The sequence below is a fragment of the Phalacrocorax carbo genome, chromosome Z (genome assembly GCF_963921805.1).
Source record: "Phalacrocorax carbo chromosome Z, bPhaCar2.1, whole genome shotgun sequence".
NCBI classification, from domain to species: Eukaryota; Metazoa; Chordata; class Aves; order Suliformes; family Phalacrocoracidae; genus Phalacrocorax; species Phalacrocorax carbo.
In genome coordinates this window covers 52,780,022-52,790,976 of record NC_087548.1, presented here as the reverse complement: position 1 = coordinate 52,790,976, position 10,955 = coordinate 52,780,022, and the positions used below count along the sequence as shown (strand labels likewise).

Below are 10,955 nucleotides of genomic sequence, written 5' to 3'. Positions count from 1 at the left end.
CATGGCAGTCTTGCGGATGGGAAGATCGGAGAGTGCATGGGTTTAATATTTGACTAGTACCTGGGCGACCGAATTTTGTTATTTTATTTTATTTTATTGCTATCGTTTGCATTTCTGCATTTGGTCTTCAGCTGAGCTGGGAGAGTTCAGATAATGAAGTTCTAACATGCCTGACCTCTCCCAGAGACAGTAAAATCTGGACTCTTTCAAGAAGATCATCTCAGCTTCACCCCTAACATAAAACTTCCTCGGAGCAAGGGAGAGATCTCCCCCTTCACCCGAACCGGAGCTTTGTGGTTCTAGTCTCTCTTCCACCCATGCAAATTGCAGCGCTTGAGGCTCGAGAAATCCCAGTGATGTTCCGATACCAGTCATGCCCTTGTGCTGAAATTGATTTTGCCTCATTCCCTTGTATTGATTTTCTGAGTCTGCACATAACCCCTAATCCCCCCCCCTCCCCACACACACACTCCAGTGCTAGACATAACCCTAGAAAGAATCTGACCTGGTGCTGTAGGAAGACTGGAGGGGGAGAGGGGGGGATGTCGAGCAAAAGAAGTAGCTCAGCACAATGCTTAATAGAAACGAGACTAAAAATGCAGGCTACAGCCGCTTTGTCTTTGCTTGCTTGCCTTCATCACAAAGATACCTTTCTTTGTGAGCCTTGATCGTTAGTTTCCACGGTTTTAAACAATCAGTCACAAAGGAGCACACAACTAGGTGCTGGAAGGCATAAAAGTTATTTTAAGTAGAATTATTTATTTTATTTTGCAGCCAAAACCGTTTCACCAATGTAGGAAGTGATTTTGGTGCTCAGTATTACAAGCTCTCTTTTCTTCTAAATGCTTGTGAGAAATAAAAAACCTGGAGATGACTGTCTTTATTTCCGGGAGTAGACTTCAAAATACGTGCCAGAAATGGACAATTCGAGTCTCCTTTCTCCACATCAAATGCGAGCTGGAAGGGGGATTAAAAACCAACCACGTGGTAGATCTGGTTTTATACTTTGCAACCTCCAGCTCCATTTATGTTCTTTACCCTGCTCAGGGAAGATTAGCCTCTAGATGGATGTGTCTGAGGGATCACCTCAGGGGCAGATCTGCATGCAGAAACCGGTTTTTGCCATGGCTGGAAGAGAGCTATGACCTAGCAGAGCGCTCCATCCGAGCGGCTCCCCCAGCACTGCAGGAGCTGCTGAGCGCTTCCTGCACAGGAAGCTTTGTGAAGGCAACAGCTTGGAAGGGGAAGCTCTTCAGATCTTTCCCCTTCTCCTCCTCCTCCCTGGCCTGTGAGTGATTCAGTGTCCCAAACCTTAACTTTTTGTTACCACCTTCCTCCTCTTAATCTCCTTCATCTTCAACACCTCCTCCTCTATCACTACCATCTTCTCCTCCATCTGTCTGCCTCCTGGATCTCTCTTGTTTGCTTGCTTCCCCCCTCCTCTTCCACCTCCCTCCCTCTCTTTCTTCTTGCCTTTTCCTCCTCTCTTTTCTTCTCTTTTCTTTCTCTTTTTCCTCCTCTTCCCCTACACGTTGTTGTTGTTGTTAGGAAGGATTCTTGCACCCCCTGGTGCTCTTGCGTTTTGTGTGGTAGGAGAGGAGATTGTCTTCTTTCTCTCTCTCCCTCTGGTTGCTCATTATTCAGAGAGAGACACAGAGGGTGAGTGAGAGAGAGAGAGAGACGGATATCTCAGGTCATCTGCAGCTGCAGCAAACCAGTGAAGGAGAGAGAGAGAGAGAGGGAGAAGGGGGGGGGGAAGCAGGGAAAGATGGCGATCCTCCATTGCTGAGACCTGGCAAGGAGCACATGAGACTCACAAAACAACTTCCACAACAATAACAAGAAGAAGAGCTAGGCAGAGAGGAAGAGGAGAGGAGGCAGCAGCAAGAGCAGCAGTGCCGGGACGCTCCTGTAAGTTCTTGCAATTAAAACCCATCTCCGGTTTGGCATTGGAGAGATCATCTCTCGTGTGTGTGTGTGTGTGTGTGTATATATATTTTGTTTGGTCTTTTCTGTCTTTCTTTCTTTCCACCACCTTCCTCTGAAATCCATTCATTCGGTCAACGGAGGAAGGAGGAAGAAAGAAAGGAAGGAAAAAAAAAAGAGGGGAGCGAGAGCGGGGTGTTTTGTTTGAGAGAGAAGTCTCTTGCATGGAGGAGGAGAAGAGGAGGAGGTGCTGGTGGTGGTGGTGGTGGTGGTGGGAGGAGGAGGAAGGCGGTTAATTAATTTTTTGTTGTTGCATTAAGGGGGGGTGTGAGATATGGGGAGATAAGTGAGATATCAGCCGAGCTTTCGGGGTGGGGGGTGCCCGAGAGGATGTGTGTGTGTGTGCGAGGTCTGGATGGTGCTGTGCGTGTGGACTTGGATCAGAGACGGGAGAGACACGGAGGAGAGAAAAGCTCTGTGCTGGCACAACCCAGGCAATCGGGTGACCTCTTTCTTCCTTTCTTCCTTTCTTTCTTCCTTTCTTTCTTTCTTTCCTTCTCTCTCTCTCTCTTTCTTTCTTTCTTTTTTCTTTTCTCTCTCCCCCTCTTCCTCTCCTTCTCTTTCTCCTCGTCCTCTCTCGTTGCCCTCCTCCTCGCCGCTGGTGAGGCTGGTCCCTCACCCCGGCGGTGGTGCCCCCACCGCGGCTCTCCTGGAGTTGGGATGCGGGGGTCCCCGGCGGCGTCGGGGCTGGGGGGCTGGTGGTGCCCGCAGGAGGTTGCTTGGAGGAGGACAGCGTTCAGCTGGAGAGCAGGAGCCATTACACACGCTTGTGCTCTCCTTTGAGAGAAAGAGAGCGAGAAGGGAAGAAAGGAAGGGGAAGGAGCCCACTTCTTCTTGCTCAGTTCCCCGATGTCCCTACCTTTAAAGCAAGAGAGGGAGAAGGCGCTTTCTCCCCTGCCCCTTTCTCAACCACCCGGAGCAGCTTTCTCCCTATCTCTCCCCCTCTTTCCCTTTCTTTATCTCCCTGTCCTCCATTTGCAAGCTGTCTGCTTTGGTTCCAGTCCAGGCTCCACAACACAAAGCTTCTCCTCGCTCTCGCACACATGCACACACACAGTCTACAGGCTCTTTATGTCTTCTGGAGTAACCTTCTTCTCCCCCCCCCTCCGCTCCTCTTAGCATTGTGGTTTCTATTCTCCACACAGAGAGATCTTCCTGGAGCTTCATGTAGTTGTGATCTGATAGGATTTCTCCCCCCCTCACCTCCCTCTTTTGGGGGAGAAAAAGGGAAAGTTTCATTCGTTTTTCTGGTGTTTGGAAGGAGAAAGACCTTCAAGTTTGAGTGCTTTCTGTTGCTGCTTTTGTGTGTGTGTCTGTGGGGGTCTGTTTGTCTCATGAAGCTGCTTGCATGTCTAAGAGGAAGTGACTAGTTTGGCAGAGAGCTGTGATCTGAGTCAGGTAAGCCATGTCATGTTCTCTAGCTCCACCAGAAAATGGAGGAGAGAGAGAGTAGACAAAGCTGAGATGGGAAGTGCTCCTAACATCGTGGATGTCTCTCCATGTTTTGAAGCTTTGCTGGCAGTAGCTGGCTTAATCATGATTTTTTCCCCTAAGGTTTCTTCAGTTTTTTCAATGTACAACATTATGATGGGTCTTCTCTCCGACTTCATGCTATCAGGAAATGAGGATTGGAGGAAATTGCTCAGATTCTCCTTCACACAGAGAAACACATCCTCAGGCTTGTTTGCTCTTATGCTTTCATGCAGAGGTCACCTTTCTAGATATTTTCGTTTGGTTAAAGACCACAGAATTTAGAAGGTTGATCAGTTGGCCAAAGAAATAGTGTATATATGCATATATTTATAGATTTTTGAAAGCATTTGGAGGTAAGTGCATGCAGCTTGGCTGCTCAGGTTCTTCCAGAGAACGTCATGAAATGTCATTTTTTTCTAGGTGATGATGGTGGTGCCTGATTTTTTGGGATTTTTAACATCTGATTTTCAAGAGCATTGCTTCTTTTGGATGTTTTTTAAATTAAGATGGAATATTTCTCCCCACTCACTAGGTCGCATTAAAATGATACTGGCAAGCTTTTAGTAGGTTCCTCAGAGCATCATAACATACATAACTTCTCTTGGAAAAACCAAAACAGTTTTCACAGCTGCCTTTTGGTGTCTTAAAATATTTTTTTCTGAACACTTATGGCAACATTTTTGTTATGATTTTAATGTCATTATGGAGACCTAAGATCTTTAAAGTGAGATAGCAGTTAAACAGGATTTTGTGTGCTTTTCTTTAACCCACCTTTTAAGCTGAAATAATTTTGAGTAGACTCAAACCAGGCCTCAATCTTTCTCCACCAACCTAAGTTTACACATCAGTTGCATAGTAGATGCAGTTCCTCAAAAAATTCAAACTACATGCTGAAATGCATGAGGGGGATACCAGAGTGAAGTGCTACTGTGCTTGAAGGCATAGTTCCATAGAAAGGTATCAGTAATGTTCATACGTAGGCCACTCTGAAGAGTTTAAGAAGGAATGTGTTGCATGTGGGAGGTGTAAGTGACAGGATAGGGGACCAGTGAATCTGAATCAGAACACGCTGCCAGATGTGCGAAAAGAATAGAAAGATTTGAGGACTGCAATAATGAGTGATGAATGTAGGATCCAGCTGCTGCAAGGTTAAAATCAATGCCATTTTCTTATCTTTGCTGTGGAAGAAATGGTTTATTACATAACCTAATATACTTTGGAAGGACATTGCACTATCAACCGTGCATTTCTTAAGTTCTGATTCTGATATGTCACCCGAATTACTGAGATAGTGTGGTTGTCTCCATCTTTTAGAAGTGGGCCATGGAATATACCATTTCAGGTATGTTTAGTCTTAGATTTTGACAAATGGGGGAGGTTAACTGTTCGTTTGGTTTTTGGTTGGTTTTTTTGCCTCCCTTGAGGTGATGTTCTTTGATGCACTTTGCAATCTTTGCACAGGACTAAATCAGCAGCCACTGAAGAAATTAGAAGAGTCCCCACTGACCTTTGCATATTTGGGTCAGATCCTAAATATCCATCCTCTGTATAAGACTGTTAGGTATCTGCTTGTATTTCATAGTTCAGAATTGTGAATCTCCTCTTCTTGGGAGGTCAACTCAGTGCTTGCGCTACAGTGTGCCCTACAGATACATTGCTCTTGAACATGGGATGTGCAATCCAAGAACAAGTTAGGGATTTAAGCTGAGGATCTTTATGGGAGGGTCTCTTATCTCCCTCCTGTGGTTACAGACACTCTAGAAAACCAAACGTCGTTGGAATAGTTTCAGTTGGAGTGAGACTGGTGTTATTTCTATGGGGGGTTTCTTCACTATGAGAGACAAATCCCTTATAGAGAATGACGTTCTTGTTGACGATGTTTCTTGCTGTAGTTCTGCCCAGACAGACTAAAGTTCACCTTGCTGTTAAAGTAGTAGCTGAGGGTCTTCTTTCATGTTTAAAAACAAAAGAAAACTAATCTAAAAAAAAAAAAAAAAACAAACCAAAAAACAAAATCCAAGCCAGTGAGTTTTAAAGGAGCTCTAGAAAGATAATCTTAATTCATGAGATGGTGGTGACTAGAACTGGTATGTAATCAGGCACAAATTTCTTCATTCAGACAATGGCTTTCAATTGCTTTGGGTTTGTGGGTACTCAGAACTTTTTCATGGTGCAGGCTCTAACAGAAACTGCATTCATAGCTTACTCTTCAGTATATAAACTTGGCTTTTCTTAATTGCCTTTCTCAAGCCCATTAGACATAGCCTATGGACCACTGCTTTAAAAATATTTAAACAATTATTTGATTTCCTTATACATTTTTACTTGTTCATAATGTATTACATTGTTGAGAAATTTAAAATTTCATGTTTAGAGTTTCCTTCCATAATTTTTTAAAATTATGTTGTTACAAAAGAAAAACTAAAAATATGTTGTGTATACTCAGACTGTGAAGAATTTGAGTACATAATTGGATGCTGGAAAAGGAAAGTAGAACAACTGCAAATAGAAGTGGAAAAAAAAAAGATTATAATTTCAATTCAGTGAAGTTTATAACAAATTCTTCAGTGCTGTGAACTTTGACTTTAAGGAGGATTGACTTTTATGAAGACATGAGTGATTGAAAAGAAAGCTGATAAGTAGATAAGTATTGGAGAAGAACTGTGTTCAACATAGATGTCTGGACATCTGGCAGATGTTACTCTGGGCCCCAAGGAATGGGGCCTCTTAAAAAGGAAATGGGAAGAACTGAAGTCTTATAATAGTACAACTTACAGTTTGAGGAAGGTTACTTCAGAAAAGCGCAAAGAGGTCTCTTGAAATTTGGAACTCCCAGAAACAAGTGTAAATGAGGTTTTCCTATTGAGTTTTCCTATTATTCCAAACAACATGTGCAGAGTTACAATGTAACTTGAGATTGCTCCAGTTTGCTGTAACGCTTTCTCTGCATGGTGTTGTGGATAATTTCTTAAATTGAGCAGAAGAACACTGCTTTGTAGGAAGAAATTGCAGGAAAAGGACTTATAAGTGTGTAACTGGTGAATAGCTGTGTAGTATTCGTTAGCTGCATTGCCCTTTTATGAAGCTATCACTAAGCAAACTTAAGGACAAAACCTGTGGTATCCAACCGCCCCCCCCCCCCCCCCCCCCCCAAAATACTGAAAAGAGTGATTTGAAAAAGCATAATGATAGAGGAAGGAGGTCCTGTTTTGACAGATCAGGAAAGGTCTATGAAGGCCCATATGTCTTTGTGCCTTTTCAAGCTATTTCGTTTCCTTATCCTTTGTTACACTTCCAATCCATTGTACTAGAAAAATAATGTAAATGCTCTCTTGACAGATATTTGTGTATTTTAAAATTAAATAATGGATTTTGTGAACTTGTTACAGATTAAAATGGCCTGCTGCTGGTGCCAGAACTGTATGATTTGCTTAACTTGCATACTTGATCAAGATGTGATCAAGTATGAACTTCTAATTGCTGGCTTCAGTAAAAATGTTGAACTTCATCAGCCTAAATGCTTGCTTGCTTTTCAAGCAGTTGCTTCCTTCTAGAGTACTAGATCATGCAATCTGTTGAAAGGGTTTATTTAATGGAAATCTTTCAGGTAGTGTTAAAACACATTATGGGCCTGTAGAAGGTGAGCAGGAGGTCTGTGAAGTGTTAATTGAGGAGGGGATGAGAAATGCCACCTTACTCTTCAGAGAGTGAGAATAATTTTGAAGTAATGAAAGAGTATGATGAGAATGAAGGCTTCTTAAACATCTATCCTCTCAGAGAGAGAGGAACTCAAACCGTTTAATTGAGGTGCTGGAGAAGGTGGTGTGATGCAAGTCTTCAGCTGCTGGCAGAGACACAGTTAACATTGTAAACGGTTGAACTTCAGCATGGCACTTCTCCAAATGAGTTGACTGTTGAAAATAAAATGTTCCAGAAGAACTGGGAGAACAGGAAAGAAGTTAAAATAGCATGGTTTGTATGCCAGTGCTGAAAGAAGAAAAGGGGGGGAGGAAGGGAGATAGCTCAACTTATGATAATTATCTTGTTGGTTGTAGTGAAAAGTCTTTAGTAGAAGATTCCAAATGAGGGGACTAGATTTAATAGAATGCAGTCTTCATTTGTGTCCTGAGTTCTGGAAGCATTCTTCTGCTTTCAGCTTGTGTTTGGGAAGTTGAACACATAGGTAAATAAAAAGACATGATATTGTTTTGTGTTTTGTTCCATTTTGTTCTTTTAACTTCAAAAACAATCCCAAAGATCTAAATTCTGTCCGTCATCTCAGGTTTTATGAAGCTGTGCCAGATGTTGCAGTACAAACACAACTGTGAAGGGGTTTGAAAGAGGGGGTTTGAGATATGGAAAAGGAAGTATTTATTTCTGGTGTCTTGTATTTGAAACACACAGTCTTATGTACAATTTCAATTTTGTCTGTGTTTTCTTCAGCTCTTCCAGAGTTGAAGATCTTGGTAAAGTTGCTTTGTTCAGCTTGAGGCAGTATGTGTTACTGCAATAACTCAAAATGTCCGTGCCTAATCACTACTTGAAGGAACTTTTCTTTAAGCAGTGTTTGAAAAAGAGCCTTCCCTCACCATTGGTTGTGATTACTTTGTAGTAATTTTTGAGACATGCTGGTTATCAGGACATCAGGCCCAGACTTACCATCAGTGCTATTCCTTTTATTTCCCCGTGATCTAAAAGCCTCTTTGTTTTTGGCTAATCTTTGTGATATAATTATGGATCTCCACAGCTGCTGTCTAGGGAGGGAACACAACAGGTTTTTGGCTTGGGCTAACAGCAGCTTTTTGGGTAGAAGATGGTAAGATCCCTCGAGAAAAACAATCCGTTTACACTTACTTGGTAATTTAAAGAAGATGGAGATGAGACATTTCAGAACGTGCAGTCATTGTTCTTGAGTGGAGTCAAATACAGTCTTTAAGAATGCATGTTTAATAATGTCAGCATAAAGAGCTGTAGGCACAGCATCAATGTCATGAGTGATTAGGAAGGACTTACTGAGGGCTTATCGGGGTAGCAATCATTGCAAGGCCAGTGTGTTGAGGACAAATAATTCTGAGAAAACACTTGATTTAGACTACTCCTCTAGTTTTGAACTAGTTAAATTAAGAATCCAGTTGTTCAAGTGTGTCACTTGTTACTTCATGATGGGCGATAAAACAATCTAATTGGTATTATGCAGAAAATTGGAGAGTTATTTCATGCCTTTGGGAGAAGCTAGGTGCTTGCATTTTGTGCCTGTGTTTTGCCTTCTCCTTTCAATGCCAGGAATTTGCAATTAATAACTTGCTAGTCATTTAGATAATGGGTGGTCAGCAGCACTGTATGATGTATTTGCAGCACTTGTTACAGGTACAGGCTCTATGCTGACCTGAAGATTAAGAGGTGGGTTGTTGAGCGATGGCATTACTGTTGCTATTAAAAAGCTCTGGAAAGGGGCCTGAGAACCCCAGCTGCTGTCGTGGTGGAGGAAGTCAGGCCTTCAAAGGATACAAGGATTAGAGTGTCAGGAAAAGTAAATGGTAGCATCAGCACAAGTAGAAAATAGGCAGAGCTATTCAGCAAACAGAAAAGTAGGCTAAGGCATGCCATAATTATGTGTAGTGGAAACTTGCTGCTAATAGAGCAATTGCGTGGGGTAGAGAGGCAGGAGAATGATTTTTCAAGACAAAACAAAGCAGACATTGCAGAGAATGATATAGGAAGACTGAGGATTCAGTGTGCTTGTGATAATGTGAAAGAGAAGACTTTGTTTTGAAAGATGCTAAAAATGGAATCTTCTGATGTACATGTGGTCACTGTTTCCGTGGCCTTGTAGGACAATAGGGGCTTCTTTGCTCTGCCCGAATGAGCAAACTCTTCCTTCCCGCTTGCAGCTCTTAAGGTTCAGATAGTGCTGCTTCAGGGTGGTATCAGTGGTTGTGGAAAGAAGGCATCACAGGATATTCCTTTTGGGAAGAAGATGGATCATACTGGATTGGACTGTTATGTAAATTGATTCAATATAGAGTTGCTGCTTATCACAGGACCCAGGCAAACACATGCCTCCCACACATGGTCCCTAGACCTCTCATTGGTGGCAAAGAAAAGAGCAGAATGGGCGAATGTGACACACAGAACCTGTGCTCCAGCAGCCCATATTTTGAATTTAGTCCTTATTTATCAAATTAATAGGGTAGCCAGGGGAAGACTACATGTGCTGCAAGATTTTGGTCCAGCATGAGTGTGACATGCAAGGTGGTTCATTTACCTTCTAATGACTTTGACTTGCTGAAGACTTTAATTTAGTGTCTAGCTGGGAAAGGGATCATTAATAAAGGCCTTGCTGTGGTCTGAATGCCAGAATTCAGCTGTCCGGTGATGCTGAAAAGCATTTTTTTCCTTGCTGCCTCCCTCTTGTTGATCTTAAATTGACAGCTCAGATAGTTCCTAGGTCAGAAGTTCTAGAGTGATTGGTGAAGGTGGCTTACGTCAGCGGATATTATGTTGGATGTTTAACAACTTCTTCCTCCTTTCCTTTCAGGTTTGTTTGTTTTGTTTTGTTTTGTTTTTTAAACAGAGTGGACACTCCAGTCTGGGCTAAACTTGTGAGACAGCTTGGAAGAGTGCTGGTCTTGAGGTGGATGCAGTGAATCAGGCATGACTGTTCATCTCTAGTTGAGCAAACTGCTTCTGGAGAGAACTTAGAGAGGTCCTGAATATTTATTTCAACTCAGACTTGGATTTTTCAGTTCCAGTCAGGCTCAGCTAGGTTTGTGGCCATGTGCCTCTCTACAACAGGGTTTTAGGCCTCTCTGACCAAACAGTAAAACCAAAGAATTAGTGTCTAACCCTTGAAATCTTGCTCTTATTTTTTTTAATTACTTCAATCATCCACCCCTCTACCCAGTAATATAGGCATAATTAGGATTTAGCAGGGATATTGGAAATCAAGACCTTGGTCTGGATTCTGTTGCTGTGTATGTTGCAACAAACCAATATGTAGAAAAAAAAAATAGGAAAACCTCCTTTTGCAGTGATTCTGGTGTGTGAGACTGGAGCAGACCTCTGCTGTTTGGAAACACTTGGGAGATGGGAACTAGAGTTACCTGCCACTTTGTTTCTATGTCACGGCTGTCATTCTGACTGTTCATTCGTTCTCAGGTATGTTGCTGTTTGTGGTGAGTATGGAAGAAGGGACTAACTATATATACAGGATCTACTTAGTTTAGTTGGTAATGCAGCAAAGTCTGGAAGGCAATGGCCATAAGGAGTCATCCTGTTTTCTTCTGTGTTGTGTGACAAGTGGTACTGTCAGAAAAATAAATAAATGTCAATATGAACAAATTTGGAATGATTTCTCTCCTTATTTGATTGGAAGCTCTGATCTTGCATTTCAGTTTTTCCCTCCCTTGTCTACATCTGGGTGGCTCTGGCTGTAGGATATAGGACCTCCAGCACTGGTGGGCTCTGAAACTGTGGTTCTATCATGCTCAGCTAAA

General features: G+C 42.4%; 1 protein-coding gene across 6 annotated transcripts in view; it reads left to right on the top strand.

Moving 5' to 3' along the window:
• Positions 1-1,106: 1,106 nt before the first annotated feature.
• ZNF462 (zinc finger protein 462) overlaps positions 1,107-10,955 on the top strand; it is a 93,375-nt gene continuing 83,526 nt past the window's right edge. For 2 of the 6 annotated variants that reach the window (XM_064439063.1, XM_064439062.1), the window contains exon 1: positions 1,122-1,911. The gene's annotated coding sequence lies outside the window, so the exon portion shown is untranslated. Of the gene's footprint in view, positions 1,912-2,235; positions 2,429-2,470; positions 3,385-10,955 lie in introns of those variants that run through there. The other 4 variants (XM_064439065.1, XM_064439059.1, XM_064439060.1 and 1 more) reach the window with 4 other exon arrangements.